The 26,476-nt window shown below is 45.3% G+C and overlaps 1 protein-coding gene across 3 annotated transcripts in view; it reads left to right on the top strand.

The window, feature by feature from the left end:
- The first annotated feature begins 24,325 nt into the window (after nucleotides 1-24,325).
- The window catches only part of CHD6 (chromodomain helicase DNA binding protein 6), a 199,757-nt gene continuing 197,606 nt past the window's right edge, over nucleotides 24,326-26,476 (top strand). For all 3 annotated transcript variants that reach the window (XM_055545058.1, XM_055545057.1, XM_055545056.1), the window contains exon 1: nucleotides 24,326-24,552. The gene's annotated coding sequence lies outside the window, so the exon portion shown is untranslated. The remainder of the gene's footprint in view (nucleotides 24,553-26,476) is intronic.

Genomic DNA, 26,476 nt, shown 5'->3' with positions numbered 1-26,476 from the left:
AGAGGCAATATTGTAACACATTCAATAAAGATCTTAAAAATGGTCTGCATCAAAAAGAATCTTTAAAAAGATCACACCAAGCCTTTACATATCTTGGAAAATCTCTCCCCGCTTCTCTTTGCCTTGCTAATAGCTACTCACCACTCAGGCCTCAGCTTAGACCTCTCTTGGTCAGTGTTAAGTTATGTTGGTGACGATGGAATTTGGAGAAGATGAAGGATTCTTTGAGACCTGATGCCCATTCTGTCCCAACCACTTCTGCTCATTCCTTCTCCCTAAGTCTTTGAAAGAAATATGCACCCAGAGAACAAAGCCAGGTAAATGTACAATATTGTGTTCATTTTTCTGAGGTTCTGGCCTCTTGTGCTGGATTGACCCATGTGGAGGATTTCTTTGATCTGAGCTAGAGGGAGACCTAACTGACCTCAGAAGAGTACATTCACCTTTGGCGCACCTGAGCAGCACCCATTGTAAGAAGTCAGAGCCTAGCATGTTGGGGGCAGCAGCTCTGGCAGAAATGACCTAACTGAACTGCCTCTGAAGTAGGATGCTAGCTTGCTTTTCTGAGGCCAGTGTTCAAGCCCTTTTTGTCAGTTCTATGATCTACTTCCAATAAATCACTTTCTCTCTTTTGGATCACCATGTCAACAGAAATAATCTATAAACAAATTGGGATGGAAACGTTTTAGTTGAGTCAAACTGGAGACTAGAGCCTGAGAGGCTCAGACTCAAGAAGGGCTTCAGTTGTATTTCTCCAGACTCCACAATGAAAGCGGCCACAGGCAAAACCTGCAAAGTCACGTACAATTGTCGGTCAAGAATTAGGATGGGAGGGACTTCCCTGATGGTCCAGTGGTTAAGAATCTACCCACCAATGCAAGGTACACAGGTTCGATCCCTGGTCCAGGAAGATCCATGAGGTAGCTAAGCTGGTGCGCCCACAACTGCTGAGCCCGTGCTCCACAGAGAAGCCACCAAAATGAGAAGAGTGCACGCCACAGCAAAGAGGAGCCCCCGGCAGCTGCAACTAGAGAGAGCTCGAACATAGCAGTGAAGATCCAGCATAGCCAAAAACAAACAAACAAATAAAAAATTTTTTTAAAGAATTAGGATTAGAACCGGCAAGAAGAAAGGATGCTTGTTAAGCAAGGATTGGTTGGGAGCCAAAATGATTACATAGTTACGAGGGGGGATGCCTTTGAGACCTGAAGTTGGCACTGGCGGCTGCTGGTAGACGTTGTTCTGAGAATGGCGGGTGGCGTCCTTGAGCTTGATACAGGTCAGAAAACTCAGGTTCTCAGTGATGCACGAATGTGTCTGAGATCATATCCACAGTGGCCACCCAGCTCCATTTTGGATGCCTGAACCATGGCCATTTTTATTTTTAAATGCCTTGTTTAATAGTTAAAGCAGATGTACAGTGCATATTTGACAAGCCATAAGACAGGCTGTTCAAGTCAGCGTAAAGTTCAAGCCAAATCATGTATAAGCCAGAATGACTTCCCCATACCTCACTTGGGAAAATGTCTTCCATCAACTGGATGTGGTTCCTATTGTTGCAAACCAGAAACCCTGAATGGTTTCATATCCTTTCTGTCTTATCCCCACCATGGAGCCAATCTCCACTTCCCACCCCAATGGTACGAAATGGTAACCCCAAGGATGAATATACTGAGCAGGATAATTGCCTAGCAGGTCTTGACTTACCCACCCACCCCAGGCTTTCACTGATGGGTTGGAAACACAAATCTTAAATGGAAACAAATCCAGGAAATTTATCTTCTCAACCACCTCGGAGAATCAGAGGTAGTATTTCAAAAGAGCTAATTATAAGGGAGGGAGATTCACCCTTGGCCCTGTGGCCCAGTTAGTATCTTGGCCTGTGGCCCATGCACATTGGCACACCTCCTATTTGGAGGCAAAGCCAAGGAGAGACAGGGGAGCTGGACCTCTCCCTGGAGTCCAGTAGTTGTGGATGAACAGAAAATGTTTGTTGTCTTTCCAGACATTCCATGGTTCTGTGATAAATGGGCACCATTGCTCCCTGCCTTTGTTACTTCACCATGCTCGTGACCTATTGCCTTTCTGTCTCCATCTCCATCTCCTGCCTTCTCCCTCTGGTGAGTATTGATTTCTTTTACCCCTACTATTCGCTCTCACTGTGTCATTGCTTCTCTCCAGGCTCCTTCTGTCTACACCACAGCCTCTTCTGCCTGGAAACATTGCTGCCTCATGGCTTCTGCCGGCCATGCTGCTACTTAAGTTGATCCCTCAGATCCAAACTTCCCCAAGGAGAGTGTGATTAGATCTGTGATCCCTATTCATCCAGAGAGTCCTGCACAAGTCCTATGGCTTATGGCCACTTTGCTCATAAAGACTAAAGAAATGTCAAACACACAGAGTTAATGGATTTCATTCTAATCCAGTATTTCAGACTCAACATTTTCCCATGTGAGGTATGGGGAAGTCATTCTGGCTTATACATGTACAAACCTAAGCCTGTCATCTTCACTCCCAGATCTGTTCTTCCTCCTGTGCTCCTGAACACAGTATATGTTCTGTAGAAATGTGGTCTTCAAAATGAAGTCCTTGCCTACACCTTACCTCTCCAGCATCGAGTCTTTTTGCTCCCTCTGTCCCACAGCTATCAGAACTTCTCATGTGCTGTGCTGTCCTTAGCCGGTCAGTTGTGTCCAACTCTTTGAGACCCCGTGGACTGTAGCTCACCAGGCTCCTCTGTCCATAGGATTCTCTGGGCAAGAATACTGGAGAGGGTTAGCCATGCCCTTCCCCAGGAGACCTTCCCAACCCAGGAATCGAACTGGTGTCTCCTGCATTGCAGGCGGGCTCTTTACCAGCTGAGCTACCTGGGAAGCCTGAACTTTTCATATATAATTTTTAATATAAAATCAGCTCTTGCCACCCTCTAACCAATGCTTTCCTTTTAACCACACAAGGGCTTTGTTTGGATTTCTCCATCTCAACTTGTATTTCCCTTTCTCTACACAACAGCCCAGTCTGGAGTGTTCAAACATCTCCATCTGCTGAACAACAAACCCTTCAGGGCAAGAATGATGATTTAGTGACCTTTGGAGCTGATCCAGAGGGGATGCCAGCTGCTAAAGGCCAACTTTGCAGTGACCCTGAAAGATTCTTCCCTTAGGGTTCAGTATACCTGACCACCGCCCCCATCCCCTGATTCAACAGCTCGTCTTGAAGAGGTGTGGAAAAACGAGGGTCCTGGAGATAGCCAAGTGGGATGGCATGGTCCTTCCCTTGTGCCAGAGATGACTCAGGTGTGAACAGGTTTGCAGGCTCAGTCCCGAGAGCACCTCTCTCCGTAGAGGGGCAACAGCCGAGAGGACGCAGTTACAATCTAGGTGGTCCTTTGCCTGACCTACCTGGGGCTGTGGGGCTGTCTGGCTGCTCTAAGCACCTCTCTGTGGAATGAGTGAATTTTCTCTCGCTCTGTTGATTTCACTTGTGATGTTGCAGGATTTCTGGCTCAGGAGTGACTCAGCTGATTTGCCTTCTGACATGCTTCAAGTGGAGTAGGAGGGGGGAAGAATGGTAGGGGATCAAGTTGCAACCAAAGTTTGAGTCTTATGATCATGAAGAGGCCTGGTCTCATGCCCATAAGACCCTGGAGAAGGCCAAAAGGGTCAGGGTCTGCTCCTGAATTTAACCCCAGGGAGGACAGCAGGGCCTGGGGGAACTCTGCCAGCTCAGGAAGGATTTAAAGGGCTGCAGGGTTCACAGGAGAGCCCAGACTCTAGGTCTCTCCCAATGAGCCGCCAGACTTAATGGTGGGAGTCCAGCTGATAGGTGATACCAAACAAGAGGTATATCAAGGTTGAGACAGAAAACAGTCTTCCTGAAAGTTGGAGAAGGAAGTAATTATTTAAAGCAACAAATCAGAGTGAGATCTATTATCAGGTACAGAAACAGTGGGACGTCCCTGGCAGTTCAATGGTCAAGACTCTGTGCTTCAAACACAGGGGGCCCAGGTTTCATCCCTGGTCAGAGAGCTAAGAGTTCACGTGCTGGGCAGCATGGCCAAAAAAAAAAAAAAAGCCTCTCCTCTGAAAACAGAAGCCAGCCCCATGAGTCTAGGCACAGGCTGGGTGGGGAGGATAGACGTCAGAAGAACCATCCTGCATTTATCACTCTGTGCTGGGCACTAGGGGCGCAGAGATGAGTGATGCCCTGGGGGGAATCCCTGTTTGAGTTTAGTGGTGAACACAGACACAGTAAAACTTGGTCAGGGCTAGGGCAGAGGTAGCACCAGGGTTGTAGCACACAGAAGATGAGGCTCTGACTCTGCCTTTTTGGAAAGAGCGACTAGAGGTCCTTCCTCTCAGGGGGACTTGGGGGTCCCTTATAGTGGAGGGGAAGGTCTGAGGGTCCTTTACAGTAGAGGCGAGTTGGTAATTAAAGGATGTAAGAGCAATTACTAGGTGGAAAAGTGAAGCCTGGGTTCTGGCATAGAGGTATGTTACAGCAAAGCCTGCTTGGGGCCCTGCCAACACTGAGATGAGGCTAATGCGCCTATGAAAATTAGCAGCAAATGCTGCAGATGTGGATGGAGGAAGAAGAAAGGGATGTAGTCCTGCTTATGATTTTGGTGGTCTTACCTACTAATAAGGGCTTCCCAGGTGGCCCAGCAGTAATGAATCTGCCTGCCAATGCAGGACACACAGGTTCGATCCCTGGGTCGGGAAGATCCCCGGGAGAAGGAAATGGCTACCCACTCCAGTATTCTTGCCTGGGAGATCCCATGGACAGAGGAGCCTGGTGGGCTACAGTCCATGGGTCACAAAGGAGTCGGACACAACTTAGCAACTGAACAACAACAAAAAGAAGACCTACTAATAAATACGGATTTTCACACCGCAACCCGAGCATCTGACACGATCAAATTACAACTCTTCCTCTTAAGGAGGGAAGATGGATGTTAGCTTTCTCCTCTTTAGTATGAGTTCCTTTTTTCCTTTAAATGTAGGAGTCTGACTTGGCCTGGCCTCAAGGCAAAAGGGAAACCAAGTCGAGAAGCGGGGAGGAATTGCAACTCCGTGGGCGCTCAGGTGTTCCAGACTCAAACCCAAACTCACAATGTGCTGCAGCAAGGATGCTCTGATTGTCAGCCTACCCACTACTTCTGCCCGGCTGGTGTTGGTGCAGAAATGCGCTGGGGCCCTGGGTGTTGTAGCAGGGTAGAGATTAGGTGATGGTCAGGAATGCTGGGAGCCTCCCGGGAGGGCACTTGCATGACTGAGAAGAAAGACCACAGCTTTCAGTTCAGGATTCAGGTAGTCTTTGCTAGCCGTGTGTTCTTTTTTTTTTTTTTTTTTTTTTTATTTTTAAATTTTACATAATTGTATTAGTTTTGCCAAATATCAAAATGAATCCACCACAGGTATACATGTGTTCCCCATCCTGAACCCTCCTCCCTCCTCCCTCCCCATACCATCCCTCTGGTGTTCTTGAGCAAGTTACCCAGCCCCTCTGAGCCACCAGCTTTGAAATGGAGATTCTAGCACCTGTTTCCTAGGATTGTTTTGAGGATAAATGAGATAATTTTATGTGAAAGAATCTGGCACACAATGGATGTTTGGTTAAAGGGGATTCTCTTCTGCTTTTTCCTCACGTGTATAAAGGGTTAATTCCTGAATAAATATATATTTATATATATATAAAAGAGTTTTTTAAATCAATAAGAGAAAGAACACCTCAATAGAAAAACAGGCAAAAGATAGAAGCAATTAGTAGAAGAATATGTTTTAATGGCTATTAATCATATATAAATATAATATCAGAGACATACAAATATACATCTACATATACATATGTACTTCATTAACAAAAGGGCAGCAGGAGATGAGATGTTTAGATAGCTCACCAACTCAGTGATGTGAATTTGAGTAAACTCCAGGAAATAGTGAAGGACACGAAAGCCTGGCATACTGCAGTTCATGGGTTTGCACAGAGTTGGACAAAACTTAGTAACTGAACAACAATAACAAAAAGGCAAGTTATAACAATAATAAAATATCAACTTGACAAAATTACAAAACATTTACTCATAAGCACAGTGTGTTTCCTTTTAGTGATACAGTGTTGCTCTTTTCCTTATTGATTCATAGGCACTTTTTATCGGTTACATTTTAGCCTTTCCCTTCTCCAGGGGATCTTCCCAACCCAGGTAACCATATGTGTTAGTCATATGTGTTACAAATATTTTTCCAGTTTATCATTTGTCTTTTGACTTCATTTCTGGTATTTTCATTGTACAGAAGTTTAAAATTTTTTATGCACTCCAAATCACTAGTGAATGTTTACCTTTTTGGCTTGACAAGAGGATAAAGTTTCACAGTACACAGCAGAGGAAAGGCTCTCCCTAACGTGAGATTGCCGGCTTGGGGTAGCATGGATTGGGATTACTTGTATAGCTCTTCCTAGTCTCTCTCCTGGGAGAAGGCAAAGGCAATCCACTCCAGTACTCTTGCCTGGAAAATCCCATGGACGGAGGAGCCTGGTAGGCTGCAGTCCAAGGGGTCGCTAGGAGTTGGACACGACTGAGTGACTTCACTTTCACTTTTCACTTTCATGCATTGGAGAAGGAAATGGCAACCCACTCCAGTGTTCTTGCCTGGAGAATCCCAGGGACGGGGGAGCCTGGTGGGCTGCCATCTATGGGGTCGCACAGAGTCAGACACGACTGAAGTGACTTAGCAATAGCAGTAGCAGTCTCTCTCCTAGTCTCTGACTATAAATGTTTCTTATGATGTAATCTTAAAAAGACTTGGCTTCCCATATAAGTGTGAGCCCGGGACCTAGTCCCATCAAAAGCTGTTTTTTTCATTGAAAATTAATTGTCTATGATCTGGTTTATACATTGGTCTAAAGAGTTTGGTTACTGTGAGTCTGCCCTAGAGGCGAAACTGTTTTCCATACTGACAAATCAGGTTCTTGAGCTGTACATCTGAGAATCAGAGTCCAGTTTGAGTTAATTCATCCAGACCTTTTTGAGAAAAGTCAGTCTTACCATGTTCTCTTGGAGATAATCTCCAACATTTCCAGTGCTATGCAAATACCTTTCTTAATAATAGGTACCTTTCTTAATCGTAGAAGGCAAATCTGCCAGAAACCCCATAAATAATAATCACACTTACCCCCTTATTAAGCACTTTCTAGCTGCCTGGCACTGTTCTTGGCACATTTAATGGACTAGTTAATAGCCAGAACATTTCTATCATGTCAACAATATTAGTTTCTAATTTACAGATGAAGAAAATGGGACCTAGAGAAATGGAGTAACTTGACCAAAGTTTACTAAGTCAAAAAGTGGTGCTGTCAGGATTTGAACCCTGGACCATCTGCTTTCCTCTGTGCTTATGTTGGTTGTAGTTGATTATGACCCTGTCTTGAATTCTCCCTTTAGCTTGAAACTGAAAAGTGAAAGTCGCTCAGTCGTGTCCAACTCTTTGTGACCTCATGGACTATACAGTCCATGGAATTCTCCAGGCCAGTATACTGGAGTGGGTAGCCTTTCCCTTCTCCAGCAGATCTTCCCAACCCAGGGATTGAACCCAGGTCTCCCACATGGCAGGCGGGAGCCACAGGGGAAGCCCAAGAATACTAGGGTGTGTAGCCTATCTCTTCTCCAGGGGATCTTCCCGACCCAGGAATCGAACCAGGGTCTCCTGCACTGCAGGCAGATTCTTTACCAACTGAGCTATCAGGGAAGGGATCTTTACTATAATCTATAGTCTATATTTAATATAATCTTTACTATATTCCAAAAACAAATTGATAACCCCTTTCCCACTAATTTCTTACTTTCCTTCTGAATTTTCAAGTCTCCAGCCCTAAATCACATAGGTGGGCACCTTGGAAGTAACACAAAGGGACTATCAGCAAAATACTCTTTTTTTAAAAAAATATTTATTTATTTGGCTGCACCGGGTCTTAGTTGCGGCAGGCGGTATCTTTAGTTGTGGCATGTAGGATCTAGTTCCCTGACCAGGGATCAAACCCAGACCATCCTGCACTGGGAGTATGGCATCTTAGCCACTGGACCACTAGGAAGATGGGAGAGAGTGTGCACTCAGTAGTGCCCAACTCGTTGTGACCCCATGGACTGTAGCCTGCCAAGTTCCTTGGTCTGTAGATTTTTTCCAGGCAAGAATACTGGAGTGGGTTGCCATTTCCTACTCCAGAGGATCTTCCCCAGCTGGGAATTGAACCCCCACCTCCTACATCTCCTGCATCGGCAGGTGTACTCTTACCACTGAGCCACCAGAGAAGAACCACGAGGGAAGTCCCTGCCAAATCCTTCCCAGAAAACATGGACTTCCATTCTTCCACTAGCTTTGTGGCTGTTGTGTCAAATTTAAAATACAGAGTTTCTTGTGCATTGCCTCTGAGCCAGAAGACGCATCAAAAGGCTGACACATTGCATATGAGATCTTAGGCCTCAAGGAAAGTGTCTGTCCCTTACTGTTTTCCAAAGTACTGCTTTAGCTCTTTATTTTCTGAATGTGAATACAGACCTTTATTTACCAGCTTCAGATGGTTTTTAGGAATGCTCAAACAACTAAAATTGACCAGTCTATAATTGAATTGAGTTATTTGGAGGATATAAAAATACTTGGCAATTTTGTTTTATGTAGTGCTATTTTTATGAAGGCTAGAAAACATTTTGTAGACAGAAAAGTGGAAAATAGAAAAGGAGAGCACATTGTGCTGTGGGAAGTAATAAGAGAGAAACAGCTGGGGGAAAAAGAAGGGAAATTAATAATTGATCATCACTTACAGTTGCCAGTCATTGTGCTGGATGCCCCATTTATATCATCTTATTTAACCTCCACAGCCAGCCCAGGACACAGATGCATTGCATCCATTTTGTGGATTAGGAAATCGGCTCAGAAAGGTTGAGTAGCTTGTCCAGTCCTTGCAGCACGGGGATTCGAGCGCCCTGGACACAGAAAGGAAGCAAAGATGACAAAACTCAAACTGAAGCCCAGCAGATCCCTGAAAAGATCAAAGTGCAACTAACTAGAGGTGAAGTAAAGGGTGAACAGAGGTTCTTCTCGTCGCTAGAAGAGGTACGGCTTCTGCCTCTGCCAGCCTGAAGCAGGCAGGGGCAGATGGCTGGAACTGCTGCTGATGGACGTTGAGATGGAAGATGGCTAGAATGGCTGGAACTGCTGCTGATGGAGGTTGAGATGGAAGATGGCTAGAATGGCTGGAACTGCTGCTGATGGAGGTTGAGATGGAAGATGGCTAGAGGCCCTCAGCAAGTCAGGGAGGTTGCGGTTTCCAGGAAAACAGAGTGAGGAGGACCTGCGTTCAGGCAAAGATGTGTTGGACTTGGCACAGAGAAAGGGGCCCTATTCCTCTCTAGGACAGAAGACTTGAACTCAGCGTGTGGCTCCTCTCTTTTGGAGGAACATTCTTTGTCAAAATCTTCCATTAGGAAAGCCAGACATGGGATTTCCCTGATGGTCTAGTGGTTAAGAATCCGCCTTCCAGCACAGGGGGCTTGAGTTCATCCCTGGTCAGGGAACTAAAATCCTACATGCCACGAGGCAACTAAGCCCATGCCACAACTACTGAGCTCACGTACGCTCTAGAGACTGTGTGCCACAATTAAGAGAAGCCTGCACGCCACAACTAGAGAAGCCCCCGAATGCTGCAACCAGAGAAAGCCCATGCATTGCAATGAAGACCCAACACAGCCAAAAAGACTTTGCCATCATGTTATCAGTAATGCTTCAGCAAACCAGCAAGATCTTCTCTGGTCATAAGAGTAAGAATGATGCAAGAAGGTTTCAGACCATTCAGAAAGGTACTTACTAAAAAAAAGCCCCACATTTTCTGTGTGCCAGGCATGACTTAAGAGATGGAGATAAAATGTTAAGTCCAAATACCATTTGATCCTTGCCCTTTGGAACTGCAGTTTAGTGGAGGTGACAGATAACTAATCACATGATCATACAGATAAATGTAAAATTAAAATTTTAAAAGTACTCCAAAGGAAAGATATATGATACTATAAGAGCTTATAATCAATAAGGCATCCTCGAGAAAGCAATGCTTGTGCTCTGATGCAGGGAATGAGTAGAAGTTAATTACATGAAGAAAGAATGTGTGTGCTTGTGCTAAGTCACTTCAGTCATGTCCAACCCTACAACTTTATAGACCATAGCCCACTAGCCTCCTCTGTCCATGCGGATTCTCCAGGCAAGAATACTGAAGTGGGTTGCCATGCCCTCCTCCAGGGCTCAAAACCATGTCTCTTACATCTCCTGCATTGGTAGGCAGGTTCTTTACCACTGCCCTACCTGGGAACCCCCAAAGGAAGAATATTAAGAATATTACATTCCAAATGGAGAAACCATCAAGTGCAAAAGTCTCTTGTTTTAAACGGTTCATTCTGCAGAATAGAGGGTTAGTGCAAGATCAGGACTTTGTACACTTTTTTATAGGCTCTCTAGATTGCTCCTCTTCCAACTGGAAACTTCCCTAATGGCCATAAAGTCCACATTTCAGGTCAATGATAGTGCTTCTATCTTTAAGCATAAGATGCTTTCAATTTATGCATGCATCACACACACAAGTACTCACCCATCCAATCAGATCTCCAACCAAGTATCTATTCATTTGTATATCCATTTAATCACCCATCATACCGATCATCAGTCCATGCATCATCTACCCATTCACCAGACAACCATGCATCTATCCAAGTATCTACACACCCACCCACATTTTATCTTGCCATTTATTTGTATATCCACTATCTGTTCACTCACCCACCCATCTATTCTCCATTCATTTCCCCATATGTCCATCAATTTGTTTATCCATTCATGTAGCCTATATTTATTTATCTCTCTGTAACATAATAAATATGTTTGATCTCAACCCTTGATTCCTGACACAGAGCTCCTAAATGCCTTGGAATTTCCTGGGTGATTGAAAAATCTTTTGTTCTCATAAGGCAATCCTGAATAGCTTCAGAATGGGGCTTCTTACCAGGAAGATCAAGCCATGATTAGAAGCTTGGAACTTTCAGCCTGATCCTCCATCCTCTGGGGAGTAGAGAAGGCCTGGAGATTGAGTTAATCAATCATGCCTGTGTGCTAAGTCGCTTCATTCATGTCCAACTCTTTGCAGTCCTGTGGACTGCAGCCTGCCAGGCTCCTCTATCAACAGGATTGTCCAGGCAAGAATACTGGAGTGGGTTGCTGTGCCCTCCTCCAGGGGATCTTCCCAACTCAAGGATAGAATCCGTGTCTCCTGCATCTCCTGCATTGGCAGGTGAATTCTTTACTGCTGAGTCACGTGGGAAGCCCAATCAATCATGCCTACAGTGATGAAATTTTCATAAAAATCCCTAAGGTATGGGGTTTAGAGAGGTTCCAAGTTGGTGAATGAATGTATCTGTGTTCTGGGAGGGTGGCACACCCAAGACTTCACCTAGACAGAAAATCTTGTGCTAAGGACCCTTCTAAACCTTTCCCTATATACCTCTTCATTTGGTTGTTCATTTTATCTGTTACAATATCCTTATAATAAACTGGTAAACAGAACTAAAGTATTTCCCTGAGTTCTGTGATCCATTATAGCCAATTATCAAACCTGAGGAGAGAGTCCTGGGAAACCATAATTTATAACCAGATTGGGTAAAAGTGTGAGTAACCTGGTTCCCCTCTATTTGTGATTAACATTGAAGGTGAAGGGAGTAGTCTTGTGGGGATGAGTCTTTAACCTGTGGGGGATCCAAGCAGTTAGTGTCAGAACTATTTAATGTGAGGGGAAAATCCACATGCTTGATGTCAGAAGTGTTGTTAGAGACAAGTTTCCTTTTATCCTCTTCTCCAACAAACCAACCAACCATTTATTCATGTATATATTCACTGATGGCTCAGACTATAGAGAATCTGCTTGCAATGCAAGAGACTCGGGTTCGATCCCTGGGTTAGGAAGATCCTTTGGAGAAGGGAGTGTCTATCCACTCCAGTATTCTTGCCTGGAGAATTCCATGGGCAGAGGAGCCTGGTGGGCTACAGTCCATGGAGTTGCAAAGAGTCGGACATGACTAAGAACCTAACACTATGCATTCACCAGTCCTTCCATTCATCCACCCATCTATCTGTATACTCATCCATTTTTATTGGTGCTGTGACAAACCGCCACAGAATTAGTGACTTGAAACAACATAGAAGGATTTCCCTGCTGGTCCAGTGGCTAAGAATCAGTGCTCCCAATGCAGGGGGCCCTAGGTTCGATCCCTAGTCAGGGAACTAAACCTTATATGCTGCGATGAAGATTCCACATGCCATAACTAAGACCTGGTACAGCCAAATAAATAAATATTTAAAACAATAATAGCAACACAGATTGATTATTTTATAGTTTTAGAGTTCAGCAGTCCAAAATAGGTCTTAAGTGTTAAAATCAAAATGTAGTTGGAACTTCCCTGGAAGTCCAGTGGTTAAGACTCTGTGCTTCCGATGCAGTGGGCACAGGTTCCACCCTGGTCAGGGCACTAAGATCCCACATGTTTCATGGCCCAGCCAAAGAAAAATGTGAGTAAAAAGGCAGTACTTCTGGAGGCCCTAGAGAAGAATGTGTTTCCTTGCCTTTTCCAGCTCCTAAAGACCACCTGCATTCCTGGTCTCCTTCCTTAAGCTTTAAAACCAGAAGCCTACCATCTTCAAATCTCTAACTCTGTCCCTTCTGCCTTCTTCTAAAGGTACTTGTGATTACATTGGGCCCACCCAGATAATCCAGGATAATCTCTCCATCTCAAGGTCAGTTGATTAGTAAGCTTAATTCCCCTTTGCCATGTAATCTAACATATTCACAAATTTCAGGAATGTTAAAATATCTTTGGGAGCCATCATTTTGCCTATCACATAATGTATTCACTTATGCATTCATTTATCCATCTGTTCGCTAGACCATCTTTGTGTTCATCCACCAATCCATCAGTTTGGTTACCCATTCAATCATCTAATATCTATGCACCCACATGCCTATCTATCTATCTATTCATCCATCCATTGTACATTTATTTATCCATTTATCCAACTAAATCACTCACTTGCCCACCACCCATTCATCTGTCATATCAGTCATCCATCCTAATTTCATTATATCCATTTATCCATTCAACCATCCATTCCTCCACCAATCATTCATGCATCATTTTTTTCATTTTATCATGCTCTGCTTTATTGTGCTTCACAGATATTTCATTTTTTCATGCATTATTTTAACTATCCAACCACCCATCTAATCATTCATGAACTACCCCTATCTACCTTGACTTTTCAAATGAATTAAACACTACCCTTCCAAGACCACATACTCTGTCTCTCACACACACACACACACACACACACACCACTATTTGAACATACTTACCAAAACAGACTGTCCTACCTGAATCTTTGCCATTTGCTTTCAACCACTCATTTTTTTCTGATCCTAACTCCCAAAGACTTGGACCCCCGGCTCCTAATCCTGACTCAGTTTTGCCTGTCCTTTGTACTTGCTCAACGTCAATGGGTCTTCCAGGAATCTTACTTCATTTACACAGCCCTGCCTGTGTTGACTCTGATCTGCCCTTGTCCTTGTTACACCCAGAAGCAGTAAAGAAAATAAGTGATCTTGCAATACGTGAGCATTTGTGCAAGGAAGGTATTGGATCAAAGCTGTGTCTCAGTGTTTTCTCTGCTGCACTTCGCTGTGACCCCGATCAGGAAGTTTGGATGAAACCTATACTCCTCACGGTCTAGGCTGATTTTTTTCCCCCTAGGGAAGTAAGACAAATAGTATTGAAAATATTTATGGTGTAATGGTTATAAAAGTGTTTTGGAGAAAAAAAAAAAAAGGCCATTTAAAAATTTCAAGAATTTCCATTATATAAGGAAAAACTAAATAAATCTGGCTAACTTTATGTTTTAATATTTATTTTTAAAATAATTTTTGACATGTACACACTGCCCTATTTATTTATTTATATTTAATTTACTTAATTAATTTATGGCTCTCCTGGGTCTTCATTGCTGTATTCATATTTTCTCTAGTTGCAGAGAGCTGGGGCTACTCTCTAGTTTCTGTGTGTGGGCTTCTCATTCAAGTGTCTTCTCTTGTTGCAGAGCACAGACTGTAGGCACATGGGCTTCAGTAGTTGCAGCAAGGCTCAGTCGTTGTGACTTGCTGGATCTAGGGCACACGGGCTTCAGTAGTTGTGGCACAGGGGCTCAGTAGTTACAGTTCATGGGCTCTAGAACATGGGTTCAATAGTTGTGGTGCATGGGTTTAGTTGCTCGGAGGCAGGTGGGATCTTCCCAGGCCAGGGATCGAACCCATGTCCCCTGCACTGGCAGGCCATTCTTATCCACTGAACCATCAGGAAAGTCCTGGCTAACTTTATTTTTAATGTTTTGCTTTCCCCCCAGACTTTTGCCCTATAAATACTAGTAATACGTTGAGAAAGCTTATGCTACTGAAGCAAAAGTATTAATAGCGGTGATAACTATAAATCATCACTCTTTCACCAACACCATCATGATTTATAGTTGTCAGAACTGGTAATGGTCTTGCACCTCAAGTGGAACCATAGATAAGGTACCTCAGTGCTCAGCTAAAATGCCACCCCCTGCTCTGCTGCTCAGGACAGCACATCAGAATACAAATGAATATGAATGACATTATTATAAGAATATATGCTCCCATTTATTTATTTTTTAAAAGGTAAATCATTTAGACTGTGTTCCTTTATATATGAGCAGTGACAGATTACTTGCCATATCCTGCATAACTGGCCATGTCAAGACATGACACTGAGAACCATGGCTAAATGAAAGCTAGATTCCTGTATAGTTTTAAGGTCAACAGTCCATCACGGGTACATATTTAAACTGGAATGAAATTATTTGGGCAAATCTTGGTAGCCCAGCTCTTCTCATGCAAATGTTATTGACTTATTGGGTAATCAGAAGGCAGAAAACCAGGTACTTCTTCATGGAACTCAACAGTAGCTCTTTAGAGGGCAATTGTTTACACTTCTTCAAAACTGTTAAAGAAAAATTTAATGAAAAATGTGCTGCTATCCAAAAGAGTATTTTAGAAATGCATGAAGAGAGGCAGTGTCCTGGCGATTCTCTATGACCGATGGGCAGTCTGGTCTGGGAAGATGTCACACCCCAGCAGTTGCAAGAGTCTATGGCCCTAACTCAAAAGACTTTGGAGGCACTGACATTTCAACAACACGAGGACACTGGTTTATAAATATGGGCTCTGGTCATCGCTAAGACACATGCAAATTATACATAGTGGGTTTATACTTGATGTCTCGTGTAGAAAATGCTACACCTGGAATCTTCAATAATGATTCTTTGTTTTACGCCAAAGCTCTTTAAGATGCTGCATCTCATTTGACCCTGATGATACCTTGAGAGATTGCCTAGACAGGGCATCATCCCCATTTTACAGATGAAATGACTGCCTCATTGTGGTCACTGTCAAAGTCGATGTCTGGAGTTGGCAAACAGGTTTCACACTGCAAATCCTTCCTACTTTCGTGCTTGTCAAGTCACTTCAGTCACGTTCGAGTCTTTGCAACCCTTCGGACTATAGCCTGGCAGGCTCCTCTGTCCATGGGATTCTCCAGGCAAGAATACTGGAGTGGGTTGCCATGTCCTTCTCCAGGGGATCTTCCCAATCCAAGGATCGAACCCTTGACTCTTACGTCTCCTGCATTGGTAAGTGAGTTCTTTACTACTAGCGCCACCTGGGAAGCCCATCCTCCTTCCTACTTCACCCTACCAAGTAGTGGGGACAGTATAAGGGTTTGAATCCTTGCATGTGGGGGTCGTTAAAGGACATCTTGGAGGGTGTCTACCATGCAACATGGAAACTAATGAATTTTAAAGAACTGTAGTGCTTAATTCCCAGGGTGAAAACAGCAATGTGTTTATTGCCAGTTTGCAAATAGTCCTGTCTCTAAATTAGTCAGTACTGCTTATGGTAGAATTTCGTACATAAGAGAAAGGATTCCAAAGCAACTTGAGGCTTGGTAAAAAGCTTAAGCTTGAGCATGTTTTTATGGCTCGAATGGTCTAACTGTCGCTGCAGGAAAGTACACTGCTGAGCGAGAATGAAGGATTTATGGAACTCTTTCAGGGTAGGGTGATCAGTGTTTTCAAAAATCCTGCCCAAGAACATTTGAGGTGTGAGTTTCCATAAATCATGGTTACTGAAAGTGGGCACAGTCATTTATATGTATAAACTCAGATTAAAAAAAATTAAAATAGTAGCAGTGTCATACCTGGGTGAAAGAGCTCTACAGCACTTTAAGAGTTAAATCAGCCCAATTAATCCATGAGAGATGGAGGCCATATACATCAGCAGAAGTCACTCGAAAAGACAGAGGGTCCCTCAGGCCAAAAGCAAGAAGGACAGAGACTGACTTGGGTCAAATCAATAGAACTAATATGTTTCAAAAAAACAAGTCAACAGAACTGGGAAGGTCTATACAGAACTTAGGAAAATAGGGGTCAGAGGAAGGAATGTAATTAACAATTAGTTGAGCAGTTACCACGTGCTGAGTAGTTTGTATGAATAATTTAATTCATGCATGCATGTGTGCTCAGTCGCTTCAGTTGTGTGGGACTCTTTTTGACCCCATGGACTGTATGTACCCCACTAGGCTTCTCTGTCCATGGGATTTTCCAAGCAAGTATACTGGAGTGGGTTGCCATGCCCTCCTCCAGGGAATCTTCCCAACCCAAGGATCAAACCCAGGTCTCCTGTATTGGCAGGTGGATTCTTCACCACTAAGCCACTGGGGAAGCCCAGTTTAATTTATACAACCTATTATTTATACAACAACCCTATAATCAAAATCAAAAAACTCTAAGTAACTTTCCTAAGGTCACCAGTGGCAGAGCTGGAATTAGAATCAGATCTTTTGGTCTCCAAATCCTGTGGACTTAACTATTCTTATCCAGTTTCATCCTGGGGAAAGTGCTTTTGCCAGGCCAGGACACTGCCACCAGCTATACTTTTTTTTTTTAATATTTACTTTTATTTATTTACTTGGCTACACCGGGTCTTAGTTGCAGCATGTGAAACTATAGTTGGAGCATGTGGGATCTAGTTCTCCAACCAGAGATGAAACCTGGGCCCCCTGCGTGGGGAGTGTGGAGTCTTAGCCACTGGACCACCGGGGAAGTTCCTATATGTGCATGTGGTGTATGGTTAGTTGCTCAGTTGTTGACTCTTTATAGTTTTTTAATTCTTCTTTGGGCATTACCTCCACACACCATGGGTCACTGGCATCTTCTCAGTGGCAGATCATAGGCACATGATTTTGAGCTGTAAGGAAGAACAGAGCTGATGCTGCCCACTCTCCTCCCTTAATAGATGATATCTGTGAGTTTATTTTTGCAAACCGCCACAAACCCCTCTCCACCAGCTCTGGGGAATAAGAGCCATGGTTTAGCAGGGGAATTCCATTTTTGGCAATTGGTGAGAGTGACTCTAAAGAGATGCTGTTGATTTTCTTAGGTGGTTTGTTGTATTCGTCATGGTCTAATCAGAAAACAAAACATTCTGAGAGGTTAACACACAAGGACTTCAGAGGACAAAGAGGTCTGGGACCAGCATTGCTTATAAATTGGCTTAGAACTTTTGCAAGGACAACACTATTGGAAAAAAGTATATGGCCTCATAAGATATTACTTTGAAGGACAAAACTCACTGGGAGTGATCATCCTGGTACACTTTGTGTGTTAGTCACTCAGTGGTGTCTGACTCTTCATGACCCCATGGACCATAGTCTGCGAGGCTCCTCTGTCCATGGGATTCTCCAGGCAAGAATATTGGAGTGGGTTGCCATGCCCTCCTCCAGGGGATCTTTCAGAGCCAAGGGTCAAACCTTGGTCTCCTGCATTGCAGGCATATTCTTTACCATCTAAGCTACCAGGGAAGCTTGATGGTATACTTAAGATCTCAGCTAATGGGCAGCTTTACTGACTTCCTTAGTCAAGGCGTATCCTTCCAGCATGGGCTCTGATGGCACCATGTGCCCCTCCTTTATGGCACTTACTACTGCTGCTGTGTTTTACATTTTTTTGCACAATTAGTTGACTAACAACTGTCTGCAAACTCCACAAAGGCTGAGTTTTTGCTGCATTTTAAAAAATTAATTTTATTATTTATTTACGTTTGGCTGTGCTAGGTCTTTGTTGCAGTCTGCGGGTTTTCTCTAGCTGTGGCAAAAGGGGGCTACTCTTCATTGGGGTGCATGGGCTTCTCATTGGCTTCTCCTGTTGCAGAGCACTGGCCCTAGCACACACGGGCTCAGTAGTTGAAGTGCTGGGTCTTTGTCTCTTTGCGTGGGCTTTCCTTAGTTGCAGCGAGCAGGGGCTACTCTTCATTGGGGTGCACGGGCTTCTCACTGCAGTGGCTTCTCCTGTTGCAGCTTGTGAGTTCTAGAGCGTGGACTCAGTCATTGTGGTACAGAGGCTTAGTTGCTCTGAGGCATGTGAGATCCTCCCGGACCAGGAATCAAACCTGTGTCCCTGTACTGGCAGGATGATTCTGAAACACTGGACCATCAGGGAAGTCCCTGTGCTGCATTTTATTCACCACTGTGTCCCCAGCACCTATTCACAGTGCTTGTCAGTTGCAGACAGTCAGTGAGTGTCCTTTCAATGTATGCATTCAATTATAAGCATCGATCTCCTTAGATATCTACCAAGATAAATGAAAACATATGTCCACACAAACACTTGTAGGTAATGTTCATAGCAGTGTTATTCATAATAGCTCCAAAATGGAAACCATCCAGATATCCATTAGTTCATGAGTCAGTAAGTAAAAGATGGCATATCCATACAAAGGAAGACTCTGCAGCGGTAAAAAGGAAGAAACTGACAATATATCCTACAACAGGGATGAACCATAAAGATACTGTTTTACAGGAAATAAGCCAGACACAAATGACAGTATAGTGCACTATTCCATAAACATGAAATTCTAGAAAAGGCATGACTGTAGAGATGAAGGCAGGTCAATGGTTGCCTGGGCCTAGGACTGGGAGTGGGAAGTGACTGCAAACAGGAAGAAGGGAACTCCTGGGGGTGATGGAGCTGTTCTAAAACTGGATTGTGGTAAAGGTTGCACAACTGTATACATTTACTAAAAATCATTAAACTGTACACCTACAGTAGGTGAGTTATATGGTATGAGAATTATCCTGAATAAAGCTGTTAAAAATGTTCAGAAACAGTCTCCTTATTTAGTCATTTTATCCTAACTTACATTCTGGGAATATTATTTCTGCGGGACATTGTGCCAGAGACTGCTAATTGAGCCCACTGTTTAATGACAGAACCTCAATTTTTTTTTATTAAATTATAGTTGATTTACAATATTGTGTTTGTTTCAGGTGTACAGAAAAGTGATTCAGTCATATATATATATTGCTAAGTCACTTCAGTCGTGTCCGACTCTGTGCAACCCCATAGACAGCAGCCCATCAGGCTTCCCCGTCCCTGGGATTCTCCAGGCAAGAAAACTGGAGTGGGTTGCCATTGCCTTCTCCAATGCATGAAAGTAAAAAGTGAAAGTGAAGTTGCTCAGTCGTGTCCAACTCTTAGTGACCCCATGGACTGCATCCTACCAGGCTCCTCCGTCCATGGATTTTCTAGGCAAGAGTACTGGAGTGGGGTGCCATTGCCTTCTCCAATATATATATATATGTGCATATATATATATACTTTTCAGATTCTTTTCCATTATAGGTTATTACAATACATTGAATATAGTTCCCTGTACTGCACAGCAGGTCCTTGTTGTCTGCTTTGTATATAGCAGTGTGTCTGTTAGTTCCATACTGCTAATGTATCCCTCTCCCCCTTTCCTCTTTGGTTTGTTTTCTATGTCTGTGAGTCTATTTCTGTTTTGTAAATAAGTTCTCTTGTGATATGTTTTAGATTCCACATAAGTGATATTATATGATGTTTGTCTTTCTCTGACTTACTTCATTTAGTATGATAATCTCTAGGTCCATCAGTGTTGTTACAAATGACAATTTTTTTTTTAACAGCTGAGTAATATTGCCACATATATAGTGTACATCTTTTTTATCCATTCGTCTGTTGATGGACATTTAAAGACTTTGATTTTTAACTTGACATATGGCCAAGTGAATTAAAAAAAAAAAAATGCCATATTTCCCAGCCTCTTCTGCAGCGTGGTGTGGCCATGTGACTGAGTTCTGGCCAATGAAATGTAAGCATAAGTGATGTGTAGTGTTTCCAGGAAGGCTGTTTAAGGGCCATGACTCAGCTTTAATTTTTTCCAATTTGTCTTTCCTTTTTCCATCCAAAAAAAAAAATACGGACTGGTGTTCCAGCAGCTATGGACCATGAAGTTACCTGAGGAATGAAAGCTAAAGATGGTGGAGCAAAAATACTGAATCCTGGATTGCTGACGATACCACAGAGCTCCAGGCCTCTCTTGAAATGGGTGCTTCCTAGATTTCTTATGAGAAAGACAAAAATAAACTTCAATCTTAAAAAAAAAAAAATTATTTATTTGGGTGCCCTGGATCTTAGTTGCAGCATGTGAACTCTTGGTTGAGGCATGTGGGATCTGGTTCCCTGACCAGGGATCAAACCCATGCCCCCTGCATTGGGAGTTGGAGTCTTAGCCCCTGGACTGGCAGGTAAGTGCGCTCCACTGGATAGTTTTGCATCTGGCCAGGAGAGGAGGATAGGAGAAGGGTTTGGAGGATCACTTAGGAAGTTTTAGAGGATGCTTAGAAATGAAATATACTTTTATTACTTCTATCCTGATTCCATTAGAGCTCAGTCACAAGGACCTATCTGATTACTAAGCAATGTAGTTTTGCTTTGAGCCTAGGAGGAAAATGAACTGGGCTGGGGAAAGCAGCCATTTCACAAATATATAAGCAAGAACAATAGAGAAGCTCACCGTCTAGAGGACTTCCCTGATGGTCCAGTGGTTAAGAATCCGCCTGCCAATGCAGGGGACATGGGTTCAATCCCTGGTTTGCCAAGATTTCACATGCTGCAGGCAACTGAGCCCACAGGCCCCAACTGCTGAGCCTACGAGCTGCAACTACTGAAGCTCTTGCCCCTGGAGCCTGTGCCCCGAAACAAGAGAAGCCAACACACCGAGAAGCCCTTGTGCTGCAACTAGAGAGTAGTCTGCGTGCAGCAACGAAGACCCAGCGCAGCCAAAAATAAATAAACAAAATTTTTTAAAAAGAAGCTCACAGTCTAAAAACAGACAAGTGAACAGAGGCGGAAAGACAAGAGAGAATGCGGTCAGGCAGGATGCAGCTCATGTTCGTGGAGCTGCCGTCACAAAGTTCCAGAACTGTCGGAAGCCCTTATGTGGCTCCCCTTCAGAGCTCCTAAGGATTGCTTTCTTTGTAAACAAGGATGTACTATATGGTACAGAAAGTCATGCATCACTGGTGTCACCCGGCATCAGAACTCCAGGACCTCTTAGTGGCAACCACGTCCGTCCCTGCCAGCTGCTGTAGCATCCAGCTCTGCAAGGGCTGGATGACTCCACGTAACTGTACCCCAATAATTCTTTGCCCTGTGGCCCTGCTGCACACTCCTTGACACCAAGTTTTGGGGCCACCCCAGAACCCAAACTGGCACCTAAGTACAAACAACTGGAGTGAATAAGAAATCATTCAAGATGAATTGGTAGATAAGCTTCCTTCCATTCCACCTCCCACAGGCTGTACTGAGTCTCATTTTATATGGATTCTGAGAGGACGATCTCTTGAGTGGGAGCCATCAGCAGCACTTAGAGGAGGAGATGTCCAATTATCCTGGCACTGGCTCTTCCCTGCCTTCCTCCTTTTGCCTCTCATTCCTGCCCTACGCAGTCAGGCTCTGCGTTCTGGAAAACCCAGGCTAAGACGTCCCCATGGATGGATACAACCAGAAGACACTTAGCTGTCTGGGTTTCCTTGCCAGCCTCTGGATACTGTGGAAGCATTTTAAGGGTCTGATTCCACTCACCTTGCTCAGTTCTACAGACCAGATTCTTCGAAGGTCAGGACTGCTGCCTCTCCTGAGTACACTGACCAGATCTTTCCTTCGCTTGTACCTGTATCATTCATTTGTGAATCAATCATGCACTCCTATTGATTTCTTGTTTTGTGATATAACATTTGTGTCTTTGCGTGTGTTTAATTTCTTACGTGCTACTGACTCTTCTTGAGTTTAAGAACAGGAATTACTGACACATCTACCTCCCCCCTCCCTCTCCCTACCACACCTCCCAATACTGTCCGTGCTTCTGTGCTTAGGCATATACACTCTCTTCCCTCTCCCCTACCTCATTTATGCTTTCATCTTTTGTGGGCAAGAGATTTGAGTGCGTGAAATGAGGACTGCTTGATTCCCATGTTGGACTCACCAACTCTGCCTCTAATACAGTTCTGCTCCCAGCCCCTTTCCAGAAGTTAAAGTTCACAGACCCAAATCCCATGAGCAATTTTAAAACCTTGATCCTGGAGTCAGACTGGAGAAGCTGTGGCTACCAGCTGCTTGATCCTGCTTCAGCCCCTGCAGCAGCTGGTACAGGGGGGCAAGTCCGCTGTCCAGCTGGGCAGGACTGGAGCTCTTCAGAATCCACGCATCAACCTCCCCCTTGTACTCAGCTAGACAATAAGCTCCTTGAGGACACAGATATCATCTGCCTCATTTACTGCTGTCTTTTGTGTCTAGAAAAATACCTGGAACATAGCTGGTGCTCAATAGTTAAGGAAGGAAGAAAAAGAAGGGAGGAGGGAAGGACCATGATACATCGTGGCCAGTCTTGAGTTCAAAGAGAGAAGTGTGCACAGGTGAGGTCGACAGGTGGGATGGGGGCTGCTATCTGTATTTTCAAATTGATGAAATCTCTGGGTCTGCCAAGAAGTTGAAGAATTGGTCCAAAAAAGAGAGTTGGGGCCACAGGCTGAAAACCATAGGAATGCTGGGGTTTCAAAGACACTAAAAATATCCTCTCTCTGGGGGTGCAGTAAGGCTCTTCTAAATCATTACAGCTACCTCTGACAAAGTCAACCGTGTTCATCTTGAATGTATCAGACAAACGGCTCTTGGAATCACTGGGACTCAGATCATTCCTACTTTAAATAAGGTGAAATAAGCTTCTACAATCAGAATCCAACCTTGGTTTTGTTTTTGTTTTTGTTTTTGTGGGTGCTAAGGAAACACCTATGAGGGAAGCAAACAGGGGGTAAAGTGGTGAGGTGACTTGCATCTGGGAGGTGGCAGTAATGGGATGGTATACAGAGTAATCAGCCTGACAGGGCCAACTCCGCATTCCTCTCTGCCTCCGTCTATTTTGTTCATAGCATTTAGCCCTACCTCTCCCCTTGTATTTACTTACTGTCTTTCTTTCTCCTTAGCATGTCCATCGCACCAGAGCAAGGCCATTGTCTTACTAACCCCTGTATCTCCAGTCTCAGATCAATGCCTGGCATTTAGTGGGCATTCAAAAATTAACTACTAACGAATGAACGGAAGAATATTAAAACAATTAGTTGAATCCCTGCTATATGCTGGGCCCTGTCCTTGAGGATGCTACAAGGATAGTGAGGGAGACAGGGCTGAACATAAACCTACCATAGCTCGACCCCTGATTTTAGAGAGGTATATACCCAAGGTGTTGCAAGATTCCCCCAAAGCGGAAACCTCCCGGGGTGTGCGGGGCGGGCGCGGGGCGGGGCGGGGGTGGTCCTTGGGAAGAAGCCCGTGTGCCAGGAGTGCCAGGGAGCCAGAGGGACTGGCAGGGATGTGACTGGAGACAGAGCTACTCTTCGCCTGGATCCTCGGCATCTTTTCCTGACCTACGGAACCTCGGCCCCAGAGCAATCTATCTGTCGCGCGGGACCCCAGTCACATCTTCTCCCGGGCCCGGAGATGCCAGCCCCGGGTGTTCCAGTTGTCCAGCCCAATAACCTAAGAGACCTCCACCTGCTGGAGGAACCCCCTCCCCGCCCCGCCGGAGCGCGCTCCAGGTCCCCGCCCCCTGCCTGCCTTCTGCGGCGGGCAGGACCCCGCCCCGCCCTCTCGGCCCGCAGGACCCCGGCCCCGCCCCGCCCCCGTAGCCCCGCCGCTCCGTCCCGGGGGGCGGGGCCGCGCGCCGCGGCGTCTCCGAGGCGGGGGGCGCGAGGCAGGGGGCGGGGCGGCCCCCGGCGCCGGCCAATCAGCGCCGCTATCACATCCATGCAAATACGAGCACAATGGAGCGAGCCCATCACTCGCCCCTGCAAGCAAGCTTGAAATGGGCTTCTGCCTGAGCGGCAGCCGGGCTGACCAATGACGCTGTATTTTGGGCCGGCGAAGCCCAATGGCATGGCAGGGAAGGCGGGCCCGATCCGGGTTAGGGTGTCCTTGCAGGGTGTCTGAGCTAAACTTCACCAAATAATAGCTGTTTGTATTTTGGCTGCTGCAGGAGCCATTTTAGGTAAGTTCTTCTCTTAAACTTTTTATTTTCCTCCCCGGCCTCGGCGGGCCAGCCTTTTCCGCGGGCTCCCGGCCCCGCCCCGCCGGCCGGGCTGGGGTGCCCCTATGAATGAAGCCAGGATGAGGGGCTGCGGCGGCACCGCCGAGGCCCGGCCCGGGTCCGAGCTGGGGCCGGCGGCGGGCGGCCTGGCGGAGGGCAGGCGGCGGCCTGAGGCCTGAGGCTAGGTGCCGGCCTCCGCCTGCGCTCCGCTCCGGGCTCGCGCTCAGGCCGCGCTCCGGCCGGGTGGCCGTCCTTGGGAGTGCGCCGCTGCGGGCCGCGCGGAGGGGCGGGGGTCCGGGCAGACCCCCGGCCGCGGGCCAGGCGGGCGGAGGCGGGGCGTGCGAAGGGCTCCCCCATTTCCCCCGCCCCCCGCCTCCTCGGAACCCGGCCGAGGAGGGACCCCGGTCGTGCCGCGGCGGGGCAGGGATGACCGCTATTCCCCCCCCGCCGCCCCCGCGGAGAAGTTGCTCTATTGGCGTCCTGCGTCCGTTTGCAGGGGTGGAGGAGGGTGGGCTGGTGCCAGGCTGCTGCTCCGGGAGGGGGCGGGGGCCCCCGGCGCGTCCCCGGAGCGCGCACCCCCTCCGCCCCCTTCTTACGCACTAGCGCGCACTCGCCCCGAGAATTGGAACCCTGGAGGTGTCCAGCAACCCCGCAGCCAAGTTTTGTGCATTATTAGATTGCATGTTGGAGCGTAAAGGAAAAAAAAAAAAAAAAGGAATCTCTCCCTTTCAGGGTATTTCTTTCCTTGGCTGTTGAGAAGTAACGGAGTCTGTTGCTCCCAAATTTCCAGGGACGTGCCTGTCAGATGTGCAAAGGGTTGGCAGCTACTTGGTTTTTAAAAAGACGCTATTAGGAAATCCCCTCACTAGTGAGATAATTGAAATTTGAGTTTGTTTGCAGCTTCAGTTTTATTTGATCCGATTAAAAATGCATAAGCAGACACTTACATTTGTGTACGGAAAGTGTTCCTAGTTCCAGTTATGACTGCTGTGACTTTGCTTTCGGTAGTGTGTGATCTAATAAGGCACTGTAATTCGATTTTGAACCTGTAGGCCCGTATTCTCCAATTGAGAGTTTATGGACCATTAGTAGTCTGGCCAGGGTTTCTAGCGAATCCCTAACATCTCCAGGCATCTTTGGAGCTGTGTATGCGCCTTATTTCCCACCCCCTCTACACTGCTCCTTTCTGGTGTGGCAGATCCATGAACAGAGAAGATACCCATTTAAACATTTTTTACAGTTTTTAGAGTGTCTGCAGTATTGCCTGAAATTCGATTTTTGTTTCTCAAATGGCTTATAGGAATACCATCCCAGCAGGCTCCAAATTTAGATGTACTTTGAGGGGATACGCTTGGGACCCTTAGAAAAGTCCAGACAGGGACTACTGCTGTGTTCCCGAGACTAATTACGAACTGTCTTTCTTACTGGGGATTCGTCCCCATCAGCTGCATAGCACAGGAGAATTTGCTGGTATTCCAAATGGGAAGATCAGGCTGGCAACCTCAGGGAGATAGTTTTTCTAAACTTTGTGGCTCTCTGGGAATAGAGAGAAGGTTTGAGATCCATGTGTGATAAAAATGATTAGGCGTGAACCATCAAGTGAAAGGATGTGTGCCAACCAGAACAGGTGGTTTCGTATAAGCCTGTAACCAAAGGCCTGGGAAAATGTGGAGTGGTGAAATGATTAATTTTGGACTTCTTTCTGTCCCAGGGCAGAATTCCTAGATGAATTATGATAAATTACTTAAGCTTTTTTTCTTGATTAATAGGCTATTAAAAACTAACCTTTACAACTTCCTCCCTCCCTTTTTTTTTTTTTTTTTTTTTTTTTTGCTAATTTAGAAATCTCCCTTACCAGATTAGGATACTGTTCTCGGCTATAGTC

Source organism: Bubalus kerabau, chromosome 13, assembly GCF_029407905.1.
Source record: "Bubalus kerabau isolate K-KA32 ecotype Philippines breed swamp buffalo chromosome 13, PCC_UOA_SB_1v2, whole genome shotgun sequence".
Taxonomy (NCBI): Eukaryota; Metazoa; Chordata; class Mammalia; order Artiodactyla; family Bovidae; genus Bubalus; species Bubalus kerabau.
Note: the sequence above shows the minus strand (reverse complement) of the source record. Positions and strands in the feature narration are given on the sequence as shown.